Source organism: Elaeis guineensis, chromosome 2 (genome assembly GCF_000442705.2).
Source record: "Elaeis guineensis isolate ETL-2024a chromosome 2, EG11, whole genome shotgun sequence".
Classification (NCBI taxonomy): Eukaryota; Viridiplantae; Streptophyta; class Magnoliopsida; order Arecales; family Arecaceae; genus Elaeis; species Elaeis guineensis.
The window spans coordinates 77871169-77897930 of record NC_025994.2 but is presented as its reverse complement, the minus strand read 5'-3'; positions in this window follow the sequence as shown (position 1 = coordinate 77897930).

The following is a 26762-nucleotide window of genomic DNA, read 5'->3' as shown; positions in this document are numbered from 1 at the left end:
AAAGCAAGCTTAAAAATTTTATAGCTGAAGTTTAGTTATTTGATAATCACGAACTTATAGTAAATAATTATGAATCTTGAGATATGGGTTTGTATTTGATTTTGGATTTAGATGCTCTGAACCAATTTTAGTTTAATTAAAAATTTGAATTGAATCTTTTTATTTTTTTATTTATGATATATTTATTTTTATAATTAAGAAAATGAATGTAGCTTCGTGTTATCGTGGATTCCATTCTTCGGTAGCATGGCCGTGTTATGTCCTGAATTTGGGGCATGACATTTAGGATTCCTAACTAATAGAATTTTGATGAAATAAACTCTTCTCTCTCCCTTCTCCATGCCTCCTCTCCTCCCTCTCTTCTCTTCCACGTCCAAAAGTTGGACGTCCCCTTTTCTACATGCCAAGAGGTAGTGCTTTGTGACTTCAAGAGTGAAGATTGAGGAGAAGAAGAAGGCTACTGATCAAGGAGTTGATCCCACAGTCCAGATCAAAGTGTTGATCAAAGTGTTCAAAGCTAAGATTCTTCTTGAAAATAAGAGTCTTATACGAGGAGAGATTAGTTTGAGATTGATTCCGATGGATATCTATAGAGGTCGAATATGTGTTACGACTCAAGTGTCTACGAATCCATGATCATCAGAAGCAGTGAATATCTATCCGTACCAAGGTAATGAGATCTGATCTTATATTTATTTCTAAATTTTAGATTGTATATATGTGTTTTTTCTTAAATTTGGGTAGGATTAGATTTGATCTCTTGCATGTAGGGTTAAAAAGTTTAATCCATTTTATTTTTTACTGTATATTTCAAAAATTTTAAAATCTACACATGCTACCTATCTGATTTTCTAATAGTGGTATCAAAGTCACAAAATTTTGAAAATACATATAATCTGATTTTTAGATTAGATCTGAAAGTTTAATAATTTAAAATCAATTTTATGCTGATATAAGGTTGTCTTGGTATTGGATTTACCCTCTATATTGTAAAGGTTGTCCTAGCACAAGATTGATCGATTTTAAAAATTATTTTTGAAATAATTAAATTAAATATTTTAAATTTAAAAATTAATATATGTGATATATTTAATTTTATATTTATATCTAAAATTAAAATAATTAAAAATTTACATCAAACTGATATAAGGTTGTCCTGATATAAGGTTTACCCCTAATATTATAAAGGTTGTTCTAGTTTGATGTGAATAAATTTTTGAAAAGATATTTTTAAAATATTTTAATCATTATTTTAGATTTAATTTTATATGTATTTGATATGTATAAATTTAGTTTTAAATCTGACATTTAATATATATGTGATGCATATTTAATTTAGATCTAAAACTACATATACTTGATATATGAAATTAGATTTAAATCTGAAATAATTTCAAGATCATAAGTCATTAATTATATTTAATGAAATATAATTTGAATATTATTTTTAGATCTGAAATTATATTGTTGCATATGGGTATGAGTTGAATAAATTAGGTCTAGTGATCAAACTATAATTAGGGTCTAATTGATTAGATCAGGCTAAACCCATTTTTGATTTTGAGCAGTTGATTGAATCTAATCGATGGATGATTAGGATTAGATCAAAGAAGCTCAAAGTTGAGTTTAGTTATAGTTGGTCGCATCGATTCACATTTTGATGTGAGTTGATTGACTCAAGATCGATTTTGGCTCAGTGGTTCGGACCCATTTCAATAGGTTAATCTAATCGATTCTAATCAACCAATTTGATGTCTAAAGCAAGTATTTAGATGGTGGTTATTTAATTAGTTTTGTTGTCTAATCTGACAAATTCTGATTGGTGTCTAAGGAAAGCAACGGAGGGACCCCCATGCATCTTAACTTACCTGGCCATCTTAGGAGATTCAATTTTGTGTAAGGTTACTTGTTGACTCGAGTTCACCCATGCCAACTAGAATGATTAGACATATTGATATGCTGATCTAGTTTAATCAGTCAGATGTCGGATCTACTGATTTAGAAGAAATCTAAACCTAAATCTCCTCATTAAATATTAAGTCTAGAAGTCTTCCATCGTTGTAGAGATGCAGATGCCTTCCTAACATTGATCATTCTCGACTGGTTACAATGGTTCAGTTGCATCGAAAAGATACAACCATTCTATTGGCATTTGATGTCCCAGGATAGAGATGGGGTTGGACCCAATAACTATTAGGTGAGGGTCTCAATGACGGCTTTGCACTTGCTGGTGAATAATGGGTCTGACTTAACTAAGAAATCTGTCAATAACTATTAGGTGAGGTCACAGGACTTAAAGACCAAGCTCACTGCATCTTGCTTAGTGAAGCAATGGATAAAGTGTTGTCTACTCATTAGTCTGTACTCATCAATAACTATTAGGTGAGGTGTGTATAGATTAATGAGACTGCAATACTCACTTGAAACCGATCGCATATAGATTTTTGTTTCTCCACCTGAGTGTGGGAGATTCAAGAAAATAGTGGAAGCCTTTGTTTGTTTTTAAAGTCTCTAGAATAAATAATCTTATAAATATAAAATCTAATTAGAAACTGTTATCTTTGTAGATAACCATGTCGAGTTCAAACCCCTTAGCCTAAATCCTCAATACAAATAGTTTGACAGGCACCAATAATAAAGACTGACTCCAAAATCTAAGAATTATTCTCTATTTCGAAAAACTCACACATGTCTTAGACCAGAAAGTGCCTGTGTTACCTGCTCGCCTATCCGCTGATCAATGAGCTGCACTTGAGAAGTGGATGGATGAAGACAACAAGGTGAAGTGCTACATCTTAGCATCCATGTCCAATGATCTTCAGCAATAGCATAAAGACATGAGGACTGTCAGAGAGATGCTGGTTTACCTGCAAGAGTTGTATGATGAACAGAGTCGCACAGCTCGCTTTGAGGTCTCTCAAAGATTTTTCAGAGCGAAGATGCATCATGGACAGTCTGTTAATGATCATTATCTGAAATGATCAAGGACATAGAAGAGCTTCAGAAGCTCAAAATTATAATATCCGATCCATTTAGGCCTTGGACCAGGCCCAAAATCTTAGAAGCCCAATGAAAACAAAAAAGAAAAATTGAAGAAAACTCCCGCAGGGAGTCATCTTCTTCCTCCGACCGACTCCTAAATGGGGTCAGAAACCTTACCGAGGAAGAGTCAAACTCCTCCCTCCGGCTCTATTTAAGGGAGAGACCCTTCTCCCTCCTTCCCACCAAAGAATCTTGGAGCGAAATGGTGAGGATTGCCAGAAATCGCTCGCAGAACCTATCACCGTGCTCGCCTCGATTTCTCACCGAAGAGGTCACCGGAGCTCAAGATAAGTCACAATCTCTCTTCCTCTCTTCTCTCCCTTCCTTCCCATGCTTGTGAGCATGATTGCCGGCAATCAAAGTTGTTGGATTTTATCGAGGAAAAAGTCCTCTGTTTTTCATTATTTTCAGATCTCTGTCGATCGAACCTCGTCGTCAGTCGTCCTTGGCTCTATCGCCACCTTCACCTATTGTTGGACCTCCGACCATGCCACCGCCCTTTGCCTGAGCCCGAGCTATCGAGCCTCTCCCCTCGATCCCTCCTCCGTTCGACCAGGAAGGGAAAGAAGAAAAGAAAAGAAAGAAGAAGAAGAAAAGAAAAGAAAAAGAAAAAGAAAAAAAGAGAGAAAAAATTTTCTCTCTCCTCTCTCTCCCCTCTTCCTTCCTCTTTTCCTCTCTTCTCACTTCACTTTCTCTCTCTATTTTCTCTCTCTAAAATTTTTCTCTCCTTCTTTCTCTCTTTAAGAAAACCTATAGATCCCATATCAGGCCATCTTTTCATAATCATATATATATATATACATATTATGGATCTGTGAAGCAAGCTTGAAAATTTTATAGCTGAAGTTTAGTTATTTGACGATCACGAACTTATAGTAAATAATTATGAATCTTGAGATATAGATTTATATTTAATTTTAGATTTAGATGTTGAACTAATTTTGGTTTAATTAAGAATTTGAATTGAATCTTAAAACATACATATACATAGATGAAAAAATAATAAAATTTCATACTTCATAATCATATAATTTTCATAAAATATATTCATGAAATCAATGCTCATAAATAAATATGCTTTTTCATATCACATATGCTGATCTTTAATTTATAAAAAATATGATTTTATCATAATAATTTTTTATATAAAAAATATGATAATTTTAAAAATAAATAAAGGGCATAAAATCTACTTACTTCAATTATCTTAGATCTTTAGTCTATCTTAAATGAATCAGATAACCCTATTTAAAATATTAAATCAGGATCAATTTTCATTCTATATTTCAAAAAAATTAAATAATAATAGAAAGTGATTGACTGAATGATCAGTCAGATAAACTCCCAGGCACTAAATCGATTTGGGGTTATAGGTCCCTAGAAGGGAAAAAGATGGTTTGATATGAGATCCATAGGTCTTCTTAGAGAGAGAAAGGAGGAGAGAGAAAATTTTAGAGAGAGAAAATGGAGGGAGAAGAGAGAAAAAGAGGAAGAAAGAGGAGAGAGAGAGGAGAGAAAAATCTTCTCTCTCTCTCTCTTTTCTTTTTCTTTTCTTTTCTTCTTCTTCTTCTTTCTTTTCTTTTCTTCTTTCCCTTCCTGGTCGAACGGAGGAGGGACCGAGGGGAAAGGCTCGGTGGCTCGGGCTCCAGCGAAGGATGGTGGCACGGTCGGAGGCCTGACAACAGGTGAAGGTGGCGGTGGAGCCAAGGATGGCCGACGATGAGGTTCGATCGACAAAGATCCGAAAATAATGGAAAACAGGAGACTTTTTCTCCGACAAAATCTGGCGACTCTAGTTGCTGGCAATCATGCTCATAGGCACAGGAAGGAAGGGAGAGAAGAGAAGAAGAGAGATCGTGGCTTACCTCGAGCTCTGATGATCTCTCCGATGAGAAATCGAGGTGAGCACGATGGCGGCTTCTGCGAGTGATTTCTGACGATCCTCGCCGTTTTGCTCTGAGATTCTTTAGTGGGAAGCAGGGAGAAGGGTCTCTCCCTTAAATAGAGCCGGAGGGAGGAGTTTGACTCCTCCTCGACAAGGTTTCCAACCCCATTTAGGAGTCGATCGGAGGAAGAAGAAGACTCCCTGTGGGAGTCTTTTTCAATTTTTCTCTTTTTTTTTCGTTGGGCTTTTGAGATTTTGGGCCTGGTCCAAGATCCAAATGGGCCGGATATTACACTAAAGACATACCCTTTATATAGACACTATCCTGACATAAAATAGGAACCCATTTATCTTAAAAAGGTAGATCTTTATCTCATAAGAATCCTCTACTTTTTTAATCTGATTTATTCCAATTAAAACTAGATATAAATGGTATATGATCAGCTTCTTTAAGTATGTACAAGAGGTGCCCTAGAAATATATATCTGGTAGGCACCCCATGATAGGGTTTCTAGCCAAATAAGAAAGGATGGCCCACCTCTCTCTCCACGCCATGCAATAAGAGGGGGCGGGCTCCTCTAGGATTTGGCACCCAATTCCTGCCAAAAGAGAAGGAAAGTGCTACCCAATCTTCCATCTATTCCACATGCACACTTAGAGATAATTAGGAGATAAAGAAGATATAATGTTAGGATAATTATGCCAACTAATTGACTTAATCAAATACTCTTGGCTTATAATTAAAAGCCCAATTAAATCTAAATGGATTTAGGTTAGGTTTAAGGCTATGGATTTGATCAAATCAAAGTTTCGAGAAGAATTAGGTTTAACCATGTGCTAGCATGGTTCTCATAAACCTAATAAAATTTAATAAATCCTAACTCAATTGAAACTTCATAAGCCCAATTGATAAATTTGAGATTAAATTCCTTAATGTATGACCCCATAGGTTCCATTCTATCTGGTAGTGAGATATATTGTGATTTCTATCATAATATCATCGAAACTCTTTTCGATAGATTGAAACATTTTCAATTCTACCCTTCGAGGACCATCAATTATCAAGATGACATCTGATGAGTCTCACAATCACCAATGACACTAGTAGTATATAGTGGCAATCCAGTAGGATGAAAGTATAAACCCTAGGTGCGGTTATCATATGATTCAGTCCTTCTATCGTGAGTTCCACTTGATGGAGGTCATGGAGAACTCGTCAGACACCATCGTCAGTTATATGCAAGATTAGCTCGACTCGAGTTTATTTGTGTATCCCGTAAAAGTTTTTTTTCAGTATTCACACTTGCTTTGGCCAAAGACTTTCTGAACTCAGTCTCGTAAATCGTATAGGACTTCTTCTTTTTTATCAGATCGATAGATTCCATCTCCTACTCCAAATAACGTACCTAAACCTACTGAAGCCAACATACATAGAAGGATCTGAATGGCTAGGGATCAAGAAAACATGCAGTCAAACCCAGTAATCTCGCTGTGAATAGCCAATAGTATCGCAGGTCAAAGGACTACTCACGCCACTGCAGCATCGAGAAGACCACTAATGAGTAGTAGACATCCATGTGGTTCTCATGTTGGTCATGCTCAATACAAGTTATTCTCTAACAACCATCCGCACTTCATCCCAGTGTCTCTACATCGCAGATCCGAGACTCATCTGTCCACAAAAGAGATGAATCATGCATCGATCTCAAATAGATTATTACTGTCCTCTATGACGATCCTATGATCGGGAGCATTTAGAAATTAACCACTAATTAATGTATGTCTCAAATTCTTAACTCTTTAAAAATATATAAAATTATTTTTATTAATTTTTAGAAAAATCATGGACACATAAATATGATTGAAAGAAAAAATCCTTTATTGATAATAAAAAGATTACAAGTACAATTTAGGTCCTTGAATTACATAATGTGTCTGTCAACAATTGGCTTTTAGGACACAAATCCAACAGTTTCCCTCCTTTTTGCTCCAGAAAGAAAAAAGGTAGGAGCTCCATCTCGCTTTATTTCGGTGTTCATCTACTGTCACAAGAGAAGCATGACTAGGATGTTGCAACTTTAAATCTCCAGTTCATTAAGAAATTGAAAAGAAGGGCTGGATTCCCTTAGCATTAGATTGCCTACCAATCGACAAACCCCTTTTGCCATGGCCAATTCTTGATACCCTCCATGCACAAACTTTTTGCCAATCTGAGAGAAATTTTATATTGCATGATACCTGCAAGGATTCAATATGGTGGACATGATAGTGATGGCTCATCTTACATATGCGCGAGTTTCTAGATTCCTATGGTTTCTCTAATTAAGATAACTACGATATCAATAATCAGCATGCCTGATTTCATCAATTTGTGGTATCAACAGTAAGAGAATGTCATGCAAGATAGCTTGTCTAGTGCTCGAGTTACGCAAATCAAGCCAACTCAGGATTTGGCATCCAAATTGCCGGCCTTGATAACAAGCAGTTAAAGTTGTCCTCTTTGTTATCCATTTATATAACGAGGACAATCAATTGCCTTCTGCAGAAAGAACAAAGAAGGTTCTTAAGCCAACCAAAATAATACGTAAATGATTGTTCCAGAAGAGACCCAAAAAAACTTATCCCATTTATATTAGTTCCAGAACAGCCATGGCTATATTTTCTCTTAAGCCTTATCCATGAACACTAAGGTATTTTAGTTATCACAATCCATATCTAACTTGGTGATATCTAACAACAATTTCCAGAACCTGTTCCATAAGAAACATCAAAACCCGTAACCGTATCACTATTTCTATATTCTAACATAAGTGAAGTACAAATTTGTGGAACAAATCCATCAATTGGTTATATGAAGAACCTGTTACACAGGAAACAATAAAAACGAAAACTTCATCGCCACTCCTATATTGTAACGTAATTACAGCGCATGTGGTAAGCAAATACAAGAAAAAAGGATCAGAGTGAAAACCAACTTTGTTGATTTTATACTAATTTGAGTTGCATTGGGATATTAAAATCGCTTGTCTTCATTCCAATAGAGTAAGAAGATTGCATCATTTTGGACACAAGAACAGGATACCCATTTTCTTTGTATGTTCAATCAATTACCAAGGACCAACAAAATGGGAAGCCATATTTTCAATATAACAAAAATTAAAAAGAAAAAATCACCCTGAGGGTCAAAGGAAATATCAATTGCTGTCTATACTTCTAGGAGAGTAAAAGATCAATTTTAGTGCACAGGCAACGAGTTCCACAAAAGTACAAAGAATAATCATGAGTAGTTATGCTTTTATTGACCTGTTATGGGATCATACTACTTGACTACTGTCCTTGGGACTTATTCTCGATATACTTTTTGGATCGGCTGCAATACCAAAGTGGACTCCAAAACAATGAACATCATCCAGACACCACTCTCGACCGCATATATGCCGAAGACATCAGTTTATTATTGTTGATCGAGCTACCAAACTACCGTCGATGATTTTGGCTGATAACTCATTGAGACCACCCTTGGGGATTAGGTCCATGCAACCTCATCAGCCTCCATCCGACCTCGAGCTCGACTGCTCACTGACCCCAAAGGTCGGGTACTTGCCGACCACATAGAATGAGATCGCATGATAATCACCGAGTAGGTGTGTCAGAACCGAGGCCTCGACTATGTGTCGATCTCAAGACACCAGCCTATTTGGCATGTAGGTGGAATCTCTTAACAAACTATCAGGGCACAACCACCACCCATGACTTACAGCCTCTGACTTGCAATCCTGACAGATTGTGGCCTAGCCCAACAGCTTATACTCTATCTCTATATAAAGAGGTAATGAGAGGACCTCGAGGTACGCAACACTAAGCTAAGCCAAGCTCATACTTTCTTTCTTTTACTATTCTCAAGCTTCTACTAACTTAAGCATCGAAGGATCCTCCGTCGGAGAACCTCCGATGAGTTGGATTTCTTTTTGCAGATCTCCATTGGCATCCCAATGCTCGAACTACTCTCCATCTCCAGCCACATTAGCATCCTTCGGAGTCTTGATGCAACAATTTGATGGTAGAGGAAGGGTCAGCAACCCAACGGAGGAAAGACAATATGGCTAGATGCAACTACTCCACCACTTCTCATCGACCCAAGAAATGGTTTCGGTGGCTGTGCCAAGATGGTACAGGTCGGAGAACAAGCTGTGGAGGTTGTCGTTACTCTGTAGTTTGCTGTAGATGCTGGACAGCATTAGCCAGTGTCTGGATTTAGTAGATCAGATCATTGAACTACTGCGGATCCACCATCACGAGCATCGATGCTTGCTGTGGAGATTCGTTCAAAGTAGATGGCTGAGTGACTCTCCACGACAATACTGTCACCATATCAATGGCTATAGCGAATTGAAGGCTTCGATGGAACCTCCAATCCTCAGACGAGGAACTCCAACAACCTCCAAATATGTTGTTGGTAAGACTTGTAATTGTTTAATTTCAAGTCAAAAAAGTTTTATAGATTTTATACAAGTCAGAAAAGTCGGATAATTACTGATAACAATGATGCATCATCGATCACGAACTGGATACAATAATAATTATGAAATATTCGGACATCAGTCTGAACCCTGACGACTAGATCAGAGCACCAATCCTTTAGAGATATCTCGACTTAGGCTGAGACCTTCGAAATTATATTTGGCATGGTACCAACAACATAGAGTTATTTCGACCCAAGTTAGAACCTCCACAATCTAAACATCTCAGAAACACTCTGATGACATACAACAACGACGATGGGGCAACCCCTTCGAGGACCCCACATAATCATCTGGTGCTCCTCATCCATAGATTAGTCAAGCGGAGGTCGAGTACAACAATGACGATAGGGCAAACTCTTTGGAGACCCCAGATGGCCAACTGGTGCTCCTCGTCTACGGATGAGTCGGAGGTCGACTACAACAATGACGATGAGGCAAAACCTCCAAAGAACCCATATGGCCATCTGGTGCTCCTCGTCCATTGGTGAGTTAAGCAGAGGTTGAGGCTGTGTACAACAATAATGAAACAAATCTCTGGAGACTCCATATGGCCATCTAGTGCTTCTCACCCATAGGTGAATCAAGCGGAGGTCAAGTACAATAATGACGAAAAGGCTAATCCTCCGAGGACCTCGCATGGCCATCTGATGCTCCTCATCTATGGGTGAGTTAAGCAGAGGCCGAGGATGACAACGAAAGAGCTAATCCTTTAGGAATCTCATGTGGTCACTTGGTGCTCCTCGTCCGCAGGCAAGTTGAGTGGAGGCCTATGATAGCTTGGCAAGGCTCATCAAGAACCGACTTCACAAATTGACCTCGAACGATACCTCATGGGAGTCCCCCACATTATCAGCCCTATGGGGGACAGATTAAGAGAATGACAACAACTTGACAAGTTAGTAGCCGCACAAATATGAGAGAGACAATAAAAGGATGCTTTATTCAAAAGGCCAATATATGTTCCTGGGAAGCTTATTACAAGACAACTTCATTTGGATAAAGTTTATTATAGTGAAAGAAAAAAAAGATACAAGAATTGAGCTCAATCAACATCATTGGGCTCAACTGTCATCCTCGGACATAAAGCCAAACTATGCTCAACAAGGTCCTCGACAATGCCCATGCATGAAGACCTTCCTCTCAATGGTCATCGGCCCTCGGCAAAGGACATCGGAGATGGAATAGTGGGTGCCCTCTCAGGGGCACGTCCTATCTCTCGGATATTACTCTAAGAAGGGCCAGAAGGCTAGCTCGTCAAGAGAGAGGAATTGCCCTCCGTGAGCGCTGCTTTGACTCCTCATCAGAGTGATGGATTTTTTCAATGCCTCCCATTCCAAACCAGACTCCTCATTGGAATACTCACTTGAAGTACTCTATGATTGATCGGATGACGATGGAGGCTCTCCTAGTTGGAGGAAGTTGCTGAAGATTTCTCGATGGTGAGCTAGGTGATGCCATCACATTATAAAGGATAGTTGGGTTGACACCAACCTCAAGCAGTAGGAGCTCTATTTATGGAGAAGCCAGACCTGGGCACCTCCAACTTTCCTCTCTGACTATATGATAGGTGTCACCATGTGAAAGGCCATGGAAATCATGCCTCCTGAAAGTACGATCCTAGTCATCCTTCCTAATAGGCTATCATTATCGGAAAGCGCCAACATTAAATGCCACACTTCCTTAGGTTCCTAGGTAACACCTTGCTTCGATGCATGATCCCTCAGAGATATCTCAATTCTAGTCGGACCTCAAAATCAAGATCGATGAATCACGAATGACAGTGATGATCATGGGATATTCAGACAGCAAACTAAACTCCGATGATTGGATCAAAAGATCGATCCCTCGAAGATATCTCGATTTCGACTGAGACCTTTGAAGTTTTGTTTGGCATGGCATTGTAGGCTGAGGATATCCTGACCCAAGTTAGGACCTTCATGAATGAGATCCTTGGAATAGATTCGAGGACATGACGAAGTCATAGACTTGGCAGATTCTGTCCACCCATGTCGAAACAAACTTTGGAAAACTACCTCGACAACAACTCGATCCAATTACGGATTTCTACAACCTCGACGAAGTGAGGTCCAAAAAAAACCTCAATGAATGATGAGTTTGGATGCCGACCGACACTCATGACTTGGTGAAATGTAAGCCTAAGTCTACTTGTCGAATGGCTTTGAAAAATATATCAGAATAAAGATGACGCTAACATCAACTCCATTTTAAGACTCGAACTATACTTCAGATAAGTCAACAAGTAAGCATATATTTGATAAAAGTTCATTTCATTTCAGTAAAAAATTTTCATCACAAAAGATGAAGACAAAAGAAACTACAAAAACAAAGCAAAATGGGAAAAAAGCATGGAGGCCCAAAACTCTTTGGAAGAAACTTCAACTTCGATGATCAGTTCGGCTTGCAGACCCGGAATGATGACTGGCTCAATGATGGGGGGTTTGGTTGTAGCAAGCTCAACTGGCTCTTCAGTCAGTGGTGGATCTTCCTTGCCAATCTCCATTATGGGATCCAGTCGATAGATGTCAACCCCAGAAAATAAATGCACCATCAAAACCTTGCGGGATCGAAGCTGTATCCGAAAGCCATCGAAGAGGCCTTAGTGACCTCGACCTTGAACTCCTCTGAAGTCTTATACTCTTTCATGGCCTTCAGCTCAGTCTTGGCAATAGCCTCGATTGCCTTTGTCTTGTCAGCTTTAGCCCAAGATTCTATTTGTGCGGCCTTATTCTCAGCAACCTTCATCTAGGCCTCCTCGAGCTACTGGTTCTCTTCTAGCTCGGCAATCCTCCCTTGGTGCATCTCCGCCAGCCCATGCTTGACAGAAGGAAGCCTTTGAGCTGCATATTCTAGTCCTTGGTGACTAGGAGCTCGAATCTGATTCGAGAAGTGTCTTCCTTTGAGATCTTTTTTGAATCTCTACAGTCTGGAGACCCCCTTCGAGCTTTCCTCTCACTCGGGTGAGGCCAACGAGCACCTCACTGAGATGGGCTATGTCATGTATTAACTGTAAGAGAAAACAAAGTTTAGAATGTCGTAAGTAAAAAATCCAACTTTCCAATAATGAATAGAAAAAGGAAGGCTAGTGATGAACTTATATTGAGGACTAAAGTACCACCACCCTCTCTTGTGGAGATGTTTTTTCAAGATGAACAATGCTCTAAAAAGTGAAGTCTTCAGTTGGATGCGAAGCCTATCACACATGATGATAAAAATGGTGGTCACCCAAAAGGAGCTCGAAATGATTTGGGTTGGAAGAACTCTGAAGAAGTTAAGAATGTTGAAAGCAAAAGAGTGGAAAGGCAATCGAAGGCCAACTTAGAGAGTCTTCTTACACATAGCAACTCAACCTTCTAGAGTATTGGAAACTTGATCTTTCTGACTAGAAACTTCGAGATGAAAAGTAGAAGAAATGGAATACTGAGATCGAAACTTTCGAAGATCGGCCTCAGTGATGGATGACTCCTCACTCCAAGGATCGAAGAAATCTTCGAATCCCTATACAAAATTCTCCAACCAACGTAGCTTGGGATCTCAACATCTGGATGATGAGGTAACCTCGGCGGTGGTCCGAGGACCCTCCTTTGATCTAGATCAGGGAGGAGGCAATTGAGAACTTTGACCGTCTCGATGACTGTTGCCCAGATCCTCACCACTGAAAGACACTTTGAAATAAAAAAAGAGGTCACAGAGAACAAACAAAGAAGAAGACCAATGAAAAAAAGAAAGAAAATTGACTAAAACGGAGAAAGGGACAAGAAAACCAACTGAGAGAAAAGGGGGCTTGATTGAAAAATGCACCGATGCCAAAGAAAGAAATGGAGCACATGACAGCATGGAAACCTTCGATGGATTGGGAGCTGAGATATTGGGAGCAGACAGTGATCAAAAAAGATGATATTGTGGGAGAACGAGCCTTTATATACTATCTATTGATAGTCCAGATTGGCCCCTGAACCGTCGGATGTTGGCTACTTGGCAAAAATTAGGGCTATCTGATCAAGTGGCGCTTCGATGCACTACCATTCTGATCTAGCCACGCAAACTGATCCATGTGGAACGGTATTGGGCCAATCGATGTGAGATAGATGACAGTCTTTGACTAGCCGAGTCGTAACTATCGATTTCTAACCTTCAAGGCTGAAATAATGACCCATCTTGAGCCGTCCATCTCCTATAAATGTGCCAGGATCCATGAAGCACCGAATCTTCCTAGATAATTATGGCATGATTTGTGAAGCGACTTGTCAAATCGACACCATATCCTATGAAACAATACGATAGATCACTTGAAGACCAGACAACTTGGATTCGTCAGTCTGGACACTCACTGAGGATATATTTTGAAGACTATTACCTTCTTCGTCTAAGGCAAATGTCTCAAATTTGAAAGTGAAAGGCAAGTGTTATGGGGTCATACAACCTTGGCTACTATTCTCGGGACTCATTCTCCAATATATTCTTCGAATTAGCTACGATACCGAGATGGACTCCAAAACAACGAACATCATCTGGACACCATCCTTTGTTGCATGCCGAAGACATCAACATATTACCATTGATCCAGCAGACAGGCTACCGTAAATCTAGAAAAGTTATCCAATTTTTTTTTAAAAAAAAATCTTAATTAAATGTTGTATAACTAAGGTATGGCCTCTAGATATTTTGTTTGCAACTCAGTGTCCCGATATGATGGATCTCACTCCTAAATCCTGTCCAACCCTACTCAGTGATCATCTTGGATCGTCATTCCTTCCCAACTTATAGTTGCATAAGCATAAGATTTTAGAAGTGTTGTAGTTTCATGGTCTAGGGTCAATTTCCACTGATCTCACCGATTGAGATGGCATAGGCATTTTAGCTGATACGTTCTTTACAAGGTCTTAAGGTTCATGATCATTGATTACAAGAGTCTAAAAGAAAGTTTTTGAAAGCTATATATCTATATAGCACGGTAGGTCTTGAATGACCAGAGATAATGGAGTAGAATTGGATATAGGATTCTTCATCATAACCTACAATTGATTGTCAAGAAGCATATGAGTCACGTAATCATTCAAGAAAAAGCGATGAAAAACTATATCAAGCTTGATTGCATTGAAGATTTCAAATTACTTCATTGAACAAAAGCTTGCTTTGCTCTATTCCAAAGTGCCAAAAAGGCTCCTCTAAATGCACAAGGTACTGTGTATCTTACTCACAATTCCACTACATGCAAGTCTGCTTATATGCCGCCATTGAGATCCTCTTCATTAAAGAGACCATATAGCCATCCAATATATTGAGAATGTGCTGTCCAGTGTGATGACATAACAATTGAGCAATACAGCATCAGAAGTCAGCTATGAATGAAGCTACGAGCATTGCATAAAATATGACATCATCCACACTGCTATCGTCCACACGGCAAGTCCAAGTCTGCAAAGAAGAAAAGTAGTCATGACGATGCTTGTAGGACTTCTTCGTAGGACTTCTTTATAGAAAAGCAATGGGAGCTTTTCCACACTTGACTAAAACTTTTTGCATAGAGGAATTGACTCTCAAACAAGAAGGGCTCCTTGACTGTGGACTCTAAATGTCTGTAGACCAAATAGTCCATCTTTAACTACTATTTAGGAGGAGTATGTAATATTTGAATCTAACAACATGTGAAGATTAGTGAAGAGACAAAAATCTGATGCTAAATCCATTCTTTGTTGCACTTGCTTTCATGGATGTTGATTAGGAATATATACAGTATATACCCTTCATTAGCCCAATTCCTCTATAAGTTTCACTTAGATCTTTGAGTAAATTACATAAACTTTTTTGAGATTAGAGGTAAATCATACTTGCATTGAATAATTTGAAAAACCGACACTCACCCTCTAAAGTTTATTTTTATCCAACATTTTAACTCATAACTTAAGTGAACGTTTGTCAAATCATTAGCCTTAATGAGACCCACATACCATTTCAGAAAAAATAGTCATAAAATAACTAATCTGACCCCAAAGGAAATAGTCACATTAGCCAACTATAATACAGGAATTATACAAATTTATTTATTAAATATGTTCCCTTTTTTATATCCATAGGTTGGGAAAAAATTAGGTGACCAAAATGGACTTCTAGGAAGGAATGCCTAATCATGATTAATGGCTTTGAGACAATCTCCAAAGGCTCTGCATTTGCTGAAAGGAATGTTTCATTTGATCTTCTTGAATTGTTTCACAGTCAAAATCTACCTACTCTTTTTATTAATACAATGTTCGGTGAGAAATCTCTTAAACACTTCAAGAAACCACAAAGAAAATTCATCTCTGACTCTGATCGTACCCATCACAAATACGACCTCTTATCTAGAATCATGCCAGTTTTTCTATGATAAGCATTGACGGTTGTGATCGAATAAACAAGTCACACGGCAACAATCCACATGCAAGCAGAAGCTCTCTATTGGAATTTTATCTAGCCAAAGTGACCACTACCATGCAGCTTCTTCAGTGACCCATGCACTAACATGGCCAATGCTTAACTTGTTTCTTACTCTCTACAGATATATACTAGGAATTTGATCTCTTCAAACCTTTTTTAAATAATGAAGTCTTCAGCCAAAGCATAAGATGCCCTTGAAATGGTCTCGGTCCTTTCTTTTCCAAGATTCCAAAACTGACTGATGACCAACTTGCATCACAAATTATGTCATGGCAGACCAGTCTGGCCCACATCTCTAACTCCACCCACAACACCACTTTGGCTTTGATCTGAGCAGACCAAATCTTCTTGCAGAACCAGGACTTTTGATCCAAAGTAAATTATCTTCCTTATATTATCACAGAGAGATGCTGAACCTAACATAGCCGCTAGGATTCCAAAAATGACTGTTTAGTTGTTTAAAATTTCTTTCAAAGTTTTTTAGAGGAATCTAAAAACAACTTGAGAATATGATACTGCATACAGATTTTATCAGAACTATTTCTTCCCACAAAAAAAAAAAAAAGTGGGGGTGAAGAAAACAAATTATGATTTAGTTCAGCTAGCAGGCACAAATAAATTATATATCTACCTTTTCAATGTAAGACCGAAAAAATCAATAACTACCACTACAAGTAGGCCAACAGTGGATCCATAGCTTTCTGCATCAAAAAGAAAATATCAAAGTCAAAGTGATTACATCAAAAAAATAAAAATAAAACACTGGGTATAGAAAACCGGAGCAGAATTCAGGGCACTTAAAATCCGAGTTGCAGTGTAATGCAAAAGGGAGGAGGAAATGAATCCTCAATTAAACATTACAAACTTAATTACTATTTAACTTCCATTCTCAAGTAATTTAGCTTCAATATATTTTTTTCAGAATGAATTCAGAAATTTGGCAATGTATCTCGAGTAACGCATGCTGGTCAGCAAGCTGAGTGGTTCTTCATGTAGAAAATGTCATGAATCCATTACCACATGGCGCCTTTATCTGCCCAAATCTCAATGCATTACAGTTTATCTCATGAGGCGCCAATCACAAAGTGAAATGCCCAGATCAGGTGGAGACAGCCCATACTTTACATGTCTGGATTTGGTGGTAGCAGTGGCATGGTCGGGATTGGAGATAGAGATTGGCAGCGGTTGGGATTGGGATTAGGGTATGTTTGGGTTGGTGCAACAGGTGATCAATAAACTTGCTCCGAATCCGACTCATATATATTTATATCTTCACAAATCTCCTCTGAGACGAGAAAAATTGATTTCTGTATTAGAAAAGAGTTTTTCATAACTTTACTTGGTCCAACCAGTTCAACCTGCCCATTTAACTCTACTCATCCCACTCTGCCCTAAGACAAATATGAGTAGTGACCCATCTGACCTATATCTATTCGTTGCTATACTTGATTGGAGATCTATATGATGATTCAGAGAGAGATGAGAAGAGGACTCTAAAGTCACTTGAATCATGGGCTTGATTTCTGGTGGAAAATTGGCTACACTGGTGGCTGGAGGTTGCGCCAATATTAGAATAGCAGTTGCCAGCTTGAGAGAGATAACAGGAAAGTAGGGTGAGATCCATCTAAAATAGTGGAATCCCTAGTGTGGATATGGTGGCTTCTTTTTACTCATGTGTACTTTGAGATTGGTGGCGAGAGCTCCCTGTAAGATGTATTAAGTGACGGTCTCCATAGATTTCTTATTTTAATTAGATCACCACAACTTATGATCCACTGTTTCTTTGAGAAAAAAGAAAAGATTATAAAATCAACGTTTAGCAGTATCTGGCTGATCTAAGAAAATTCTATAGAAAATCATAGAAAAAATGTGGTTAAGATATATTTGAGTTATCCTCATCCATTTGTCTTTCTATTATTTTCTATTAAAAACACTATAGAGAAAATAGAAAATTTTATTTATTTCTAATAATTTCTCCTCATGAATATTCTCTCCATTGCCAAACAACGAAAAGGAACAATTTTTCTTACCATCTTTATATCCTCTCACTTTCTTATTGATCAAACAAAACTTACATTTCTTGCACATAGGATGGGTGGTGTCATGTTAAAATGCTACATTTAGGGCTGTAAAGCAAAAGGAGAACATGCACAAAAGAAACAAGAATTTCTCAGGTTTAGCCTAATATTCATAATCATAGCTAGAAACAATCAAATAAAGTTCACCAACAAAGGAGTATATCACTACAAAGCGCTCGAGCTCGCAATTAAGCATGGGGCGTCCGACCCTCCATAGTGGGCCGCAGCCCCCAAGCTGAAAGCCTCAGAAAAGGCTCTTTTGCTAATACCTTCTCCAAACACAAGGCACACCATCTAAATAGTAGGGGACAAATATTATGCCATATAATGTCGTGGCATTTTGCCACCCTCACTCTTATCACCATATCTGGCTGAGGTATGACCAAAAGCATGCTTCATTTTAGGTGAGAGCAGCAGTTTGATTGATGATGGCAGCATTGAAGCACCTCGGCCCTTATATTCGAGATCATGTGTATTTATTCTCGGGAATGAACGACACAAGAACACTGACGAATCATCTCTTCTTGTCTAATTACGGAAATTTTTGTCCATTGGTATATTTCTCCATCACAGCAAAATTATCTTGCAATGAAACTGAATTTAGAATGTCCTAACAGGAACTCACCATCTACAACACGTAAAATATATTTATTGTTAGAACTTTGGACTGTTAAACGTGATCTTCATGTAGATCATCGCCCAGGGAGACGCATAGATTGTCCTAGACTTGTGGTGACAACTACTGCAATTAAGATCGATGCATCTCTGTCTAGGTCCACATGGCTGCTGTATGTCCTCAATAATTGAGGAAATAATGAGCTGAGCTCTCTTTCTTCATTTATATATGATCTCCTTGACAAGATTGTGATTTCCTGGCAGCCTCAAGTAGGTGTGAGGGCACCAAAGGTGGCATAGAGGCTTAATGCATTACGTTAGCACCTTACAATTTAACATCAACACCACATGGAACATAAATATCTCTTTTTGATTATGGTGAAAGTGAACTATCATCCATATCCATATCCATATCTCTCAAAGAAAAATAGATATGGATATGAATATAGATCGAAAACCAGCTATCTAATCCATATCCCAATATTCAATTTTATTTGTAAGTTTGTAACATTATTTAATTTTATATAAAGCTCATTATTTTTAAAAAAAATAAATAATTGTATTAATTTGCTATTAAATTGATTTATCATCTACTTAGTAATATTTTTATGGTCATAAAATTTAATTATCCAATTTATATCTTTATTTATATATATATTTCAAGTATCCGATTTATATCTTTATCTATTTAAAATAAACATGAATATAATTTTTTTATTTTATCCATATTCATATTTATATTCGTTAAATAAAATAAATATAAATATGAATATAATGGCATCTGATTTGTATTCGATCCGGTTGCAGTTCCACTTCTTTAGTAGGTAATGCTAATATATCTGGTTCAAGTCAAGATATTTATTCAGTTTAAGAACTTCCCAATGTTCTAACAAGAAGAAATGTTCTAACAAGAAAAAGGAACTTCCACATGAGCAGTAAAAACGAAGACTATCTTTTTTAATCTTCAGCAAGGGACATGGCTCTCGGTCTCTATCTTTACACATCTCTCACTCTCAAACCACCCAAATTCAGGACCCGAAGTTGTGTGGTTATATTGGTCGAAATGAGTGCGCGGCATCAGACCATGAGCTATAGGAAGAATATTTGATGGGAAAGGAGAGGATGGTTAAGTTGGATATAAGGTATCAAGTAGTAAGAATGGGAAGAAAAACACAGGGACTGACCTTGAAGAGGGTAATCATATCAGTTTAATCACATGTAAATCGGTGAACAGTCGATGCCGCGGCCAATTTGAACCTGGTGAATCTATTCCATATTGATATACAGTTAAGAATGACATGAAAGAGGTCTCATCTATCTTCTTAGTTTCTTTTGCTGACATATATTAAGAGATCTCTCTACATAGCTTAAGATAGCGAGTAAAAGATTTTCTGTAATATATGCTGCAGTCATGTATGGGGGAAAACAAAATCATCATACTCTTCTACCTTTTTGGAGTAAACCAGTTGAAGCATTTGAATAATAACATCTGAACATTGTTTTAGAAATCCTAAGATTATGCCTATAACATCATGAACCAGATTCATTGATGGTTGTCATTAACTGTCCATCTATTTGAAAGGGACCCACTCAGCCACATCATTTGTATCAAACAAGGAACCTGCTTCTCTTCTGGCCTGAGGATGGTCAATAGCCGATCACCACCACAAAAATTAAGGAAACATTTCCTTTAAGGTGCTAACAGAATATATATATATATGTGGAAGGCAAAGCTGCAGATGTATCCTGATGGATCATATGGATTGGAGAAGTCACCTTGTGATTATGTATATCAACAACAAGTGAATGAAAACTGCTGGACTTCTGCACACCAGTGACAAATGGTATGCTCCCTTCCAGACCAAAGAAAGCGACACTTTTATGATTACATTAGCTGCCAAAGGCCACTCGCAAAGAGAGAAGAAGGGAGAGAACACCTTATGCCATTATTATCTCTTGATTTGGACCTATATATATCTCCCACTTGGTTGGGAAGAAAAAATAATGGAAGTAGTAGAAAAGGAAGAATAAGAGATTTAATGTGGATATTGGAAAGACAAATCTTTTTGAGTTCCACTAAATAATCAACCATTTAGGACATAACTGAACTCTAACCTTCAGATGGCATCACTTGATGCGTAACCTAATATGGACCAAAAACAGATTTCCTCTGAATGAATATCAAAACAGCCAAGCTTTCTAAACCATCTTAATCAAGAATAATGATGTCGATGTTGGTCAAATGAATCAATAGAATAACCAATTAAAGGAATATCTAGTTTAGATTTGGTTTAAACAGGTCACTGCAACAAGGCCAAATGCATGGATTGCCTTTTCTGAAATTGGGTTTGATCCTTTCGCATTGCTTGTACCCTTTTCATTTTCTTAACAAATTGAGAAGAGTTCTCCCCTACCTTTTCCTCAAGCAAAAAAAAAGTAAGATTTCCATCTTGCTCTATTTCCAGTGTTCATCTACTGTCACAAGAGAAGCATGCATGACTAGGGTGTTTGCAAGCCTAAATCTCCTTGTCAGTTCATTAAGAAATTTAAAAGAAGGGCTGGATTCCCTTAGCATTAGATTACAGATCGTCAAACTCCTTTCGCCATGCAAATTCTTGCTTTCTTTGATAGCCTCCATGCACAAATTTTTGGCCAATTCGAGAAAATTTTTGTACTGCATGATACCAGTGTATTCAGATATGGTAGATATGACAGTGATAGCTCACCTTATACTATCACGCCCCCGACCCGAGATTGTGAATCGAGGGTCGCGGCAACCGCCGCATACTCATGAAGAACTCTTTCCATAAGCATGCAAGGCATCTCATCACGATATCAATGCATCACAGCGGAATAAATTCAAATAATTATTATTCAACTGTAATTCAAGTAATTAAATCAAATGTCTTACATCCAATAAAATTTTTGCTAAAAATAAAACAATAGATCTAAGTTTATTGAAGTTGACAATGCTAAATCTCGCCTCTAAAAGCTCTGTCCCAATATTTCTTCCCACGCTCGAAATTAATTATCTGAATCTGAAAAATAGAAAGAAAGGTAATGAGCTAGACAGCCCAGTAAGTAACAAATATCTCAACTAGATAATTCAGATATTATATAATTTTCAAGAATAATGCTGCAAATAAACATAAGAATATATTTTATGCTGATTTAATACAAATCAAATATTTTCAAATATTCACATATAATATAATCATAAATCCGATTCGATTCAAAAACACTCGTAACTCAACAGCCTTGACTATGACCAACGTTTAACCTCCATTGACGGGGTCCACAGAATATCAGCGCACAACCCCCACTGGCAGGGTCCACAAATACCAGCGCATAACCCCCACTGGCAGGGTCCACAAACACCAGCGCACAACCCCCACTGGCAGGGTCCACTGAGTACCAACGTATAATCCTCATTGGCGGGGCTCACTGAAATATAGTTAGGCTGAGAGCATAAATTCGATCTGTATCAAAACACTTTGTACCATAATATATCATAATTTTTCACTGAACATGTGCATAAATCGACGTACCATAATATTTCAAAAGCACTTTTCTTTCAAAACATAATTTCATAAATCATGTATAATTTCAGAGAATAATTATTTATTTTCAGAATAAATATGGAATATCTCGAGAAGATGATTCATTACTTACTTTTCACGGAGCACTGAATGAACAGATCGACTAACTTCTAGGAGATTCTTCCGTGCCTATTATCCAAAATTATATTTTTATATTAATTTTAATTCAAAATTAAATTTAACAAATTCCAAAATCAAAACCTCACTTAAAATCAGACTCTTCCCTAAACTCGATCAAAATCATCAGATGAAGCCTTCCTCTACGCTAATCCTAGAGGAATAACTTTAGAGAGAGAGAAATCCATCAAGAGAGAGAAACAATCTAGAGAGAGAAAATTCTAGAGAGAGAAAGTCCAATTTCAGAGAGAGAAAATAAGGGTTCAAACTGAAAGAAGAGAGAGGAGAGAGAGAAACTCTCTCTCTCATCATTTTTTTTATTATTATTTTCTTATTTATTTATTTATTTATTTATATATATATATAAATATATATATATATTTATTTATTTTTATTTTTATTTTATTATTTCTTTTCTTTTCTTTTCTTTTCTTTTTCTCTTTTTCTTCTTCTTTTTTTCTTTTCTTTTTCTCTTTTTCTTCTTCTTTCTCTTTTCTTTTCTTTTTTTCTTTTTTTCTTCTTGGGCTTCTTCCAGGCCGAACAGGGGACGGCAGTCCCCTCCTTGTGCCGGGCCGCTCCGGCCACGGCCACCGCGGCGGAGGCCGGTGGCAGAGGGGGGCCACTCCCCCGGTCACGGAGGAGCATGGCCGGTGATCGATTGCGATCGCCGGCGCCAGAAAATTCAAGGGAAAAGAGACCGAAACAGGGGTCTCTTTTCCGACCGAAAATCGACGACACCCATCGCCGGCAGCCTTAAGCAAAGGTACGGGAAGAAAGGAAAGGAAGAGAGGAAGGAAAAGAAGACTCACCCCGACCTCCGGTGACCTCACCGGCGAGCAATCACGGCGAGAAACCGAACGGTGTCCGCGGCTTCGATCGAGAAAGACGGAGAGAAAGAGAGAGGGAGGAGGCCGATGTTCGGTCTCAAGGGAGAGGGGGTCTTCTTATAGAGGGTCCTAGGACTTCGAGAGGTCCTAGGACTCCTATTTTGCCCGGGTCTCGCCGGAGAAGAAGACTCCCATCCCGGTTTTGATTCCTCTATTTTTTTTTATTTTTTTTTTTAATGGGCTTGGGTTTTTTTTGGGCTATAACATTCTTCACCCCTAAAAAAAGTTTCGTCCTCAAAATTTTTCATACCTGTCACCAGTGTATTGGAAGCCTGTGCATTCTGTTGAGTAAGCACATAAACTCTTCCCTGGGTTTTAGAAATCTGTCCACCACCCCTATGTTGTCCTTCATAAGTTCTTTGGCCAACTTGATTTTCAGTATTTAGCGGGCATCTAGCAATTTTATGATCCATCTGACCACATTTGAAACAAGCACCTGTATTCCAATAGCAGTCCTTGTCTGCATGATTTTTGCCACATCTGGAGCATGGCTCACCATCAATTTGTTGAGTCTTATTATCTATTGCTCCCTTAACTGATCTTTTGATGTTTTTATTATTCTGCCCTTGTGTATCATTTAATTTTGCTCTCTTTCTTTGCTTTCTTTTTCTTTCCATGTGTTCTTCATTGACTTCTCTTTCAATTATCAGTGCTTTGTTTACCACATCGGCATAAGTTGTCAATTCATATGGAACCACTTATTTTCGAATCTCAGTTCTCAGTCCCATCTCAAACTTGTGAACACGTTCTTCCTCACCATCCACTAATCTCGGAGCAAATTTTGCTAACTCTGTAAATTTTGCTTCATATTCAGTCACACTCATACCCTTTTGCTTCAAATAAATAAACTCTTGCTCTTTCTGGATCCTTATACTCCGAGAAAATACTGATCATAGAATGCAATCCGAAATCTTTCCCAGGTGAGTATTTCGCCGTCTTGTTCATGCTTGCGCTGTAGTCGCTGACACCAGTTGTATGCTTCTCCTTGTAGTAAATAAGCTGCATATCGAATCTTTTCTTCATCAAGACACTCTTGGACAGCGAAGGCCTTCTCCATCTCCATTATCCAGTTGTCAGCCTCCAAAGGTTCAGTAGTCCCCTTGAAAGCTGGAGGAGCAAGCTTTTTAAATTCTGAAATGTTGTTCCGTTGTACTGGTTGCTCTTCATGTTGTGGTGGTGGATGCTGATGTTGTTGTGTATCTCGTTGTATCTGCTGTTGTTCAAACATTTGCTGCTGTATTTGTTGTTGCGCTTGTACCATCCTGATTAGGGTCTGCATTAACTGAGCCATATCTGGTTCTTGACGTGCTCTCGAAGTACTCCCATTAGGATCTACGACTCCCTCCTCCTGAGGGGTGCCACTGGTCAGATGGGGAGTGCTACCATCCCGTGGTTGTGATGTCTCTCTTGCAATTCCTTGAGTAGTTCTTGTCATTCTACGGGGAGGCATGGTAACCTTGTAGTAGTAAAACCTTATTAGATTCATTTATCTATTTGTTAGGATGGGTTTATTATGATGCTCATACTTTAACGTCTCAAGATTCCTAATGTTTATCCACCTACACTCATACTATGTCAAATTCTATGTGTTATAATTTATTCACTTATGCTCTGATACCATATTAATTGTCACGCCCCCGACCCGAGATTGTGAATCAAGGGTCGCGGCAACCGTCGCATACTCATGAAGAACTCTCTCCATATAATCTCGGGTCGCGGCAACCGCCGCATACTCATGAAGAACTCTCTCCATAAGCATACAAGGCATCTCATCACGATATCAATGCATCACAGTGGAATAAATTTAAATAATTATTATTCAACTGTAATTCAAGTAATTAAATCAAATGTCTTACATCCAATAAAATTTTTGCTAAAAATAAAATAATAGATCTAAGTTTATTGAAGTTGACAATGCTAAATCTCGCCTCTAAAAGCTCTGTCCCAATATTTCTTCCCACGCTCGAAATTAATTATCTGATTCTGAAAAATAGAAAGAAAGGTAATGAGCTAGACAGCCCAGTAAGTAACAAATATCTCAACTAGATAATTCAGATATTATATAATTTTCAAGAATAATACTGCAAATAAACATAAGAGTATATTTCATGCTGATTTAATACAAATCAAATATTTTCAAATATTCACATATAATATAATCATAAATCCGATTCGATTCAAAAACACTCGTAACTCAACAGTCTTGACTATGACCAATGTTTAACCCCCATTGGCGGGGTCCACAGAACACCAGCGCACAACTCCCACTAGCAGGGTCCACAAATACCAGCGCACAACCTCCACTGGCAGGGTCCACAAACACCAGCGCACAACCCCCACTGGCAGGGTCCACTGAGTACCAACGTATAATCTCCATTGGCGGGGCCTACTGAAATATAGTTAGGCTGAGAGCATAAATTCGATCTGTATCAAAACACTTTGTACCATAATATATCATAATTTTTCACTGAACATGTGCATAAATCGACGTACCATAATATTTCAAAAGCACTTTTCTTTCAAAACATAATTTCATAAATCATGCATAATTTTAGAGAATAATTATTTATTTTCAGAATAAATATGGAATATCTCGAGAAGATGATTCATTACTTACTTTTCACGGAGCACTGAATGAACAGATCGACTAACTTCTAGGAGATTCTTCCGTGCCTATTATCCAAAATTATATTTTTATATTAATTTTAATTCAAAATTAAATTTAACAAATCCCAAAATCAAAATCTCACTTAAAATCAGACTCTTCCCTAAACTCGATCAAAATCATCAGATGAAGCCTTCCTCTACGCTAATCCTAGAGGAATAATTTTAGAGAGAGAGAAATCCATCAAGAGAGAGAAACAATCTAGAGAGAGAAAATTTTAGAGAGAGAAATCCAATTTCAGAGAGAGAAAATAAGGGTTCAGACTGAAAGAAGAGAGAGGAGAGAGAGAAACTCTCTCTCTCATCATTTTTTTTATTATTATTTTCTTATTTATTTATTTATTTATTTATATATATATATAAATATATATATATATTTATTTATTTTATTATTTTTTTTTCTTTTCTTTTCTTTTCTTTTCTTTTTCTCTTTTTCTTTTTTTTTTTTTTCTTTTCTTTTTCTCTTTTTCTTCTTCTTTCTCTTTTCTTTTCTTTTTTTCTTTTTTTCTTCTTGGGCTTCTTCCAGGCCGAACAGGGGACGGTAGTCCCCTCCTTGTGCCGGGCCGCTCCAGCCACGGCCGCCGCGGCAGAGGCCGACGGCAGAGGGGGGCCACTCCCTCGGTCACGGAGGAGCATGGCCGGTGATCGATTGCGATCGCCGGCGCCGAAAATTCAAGGGAAAAGAGACCGAAACAGGGATCTCTTTTCCGACCGAAAATCGACGACACCCGTCGCCGGTAGCCTTAAGCAAAGGTACGGAAAGAAAGGGAAGGAAGAGAGGAAGGAAAGGAAGACTCACCCCGGCCTCCGGTGATCTCACCGGCGAGCAATCACGGCGAGAAACCGAACGGTGTCCGCGGCTTCGATCGAGAAAGACGGAGAGAAAGAGAGAGGGAGGAGGCCGATGTTCGGTCTCA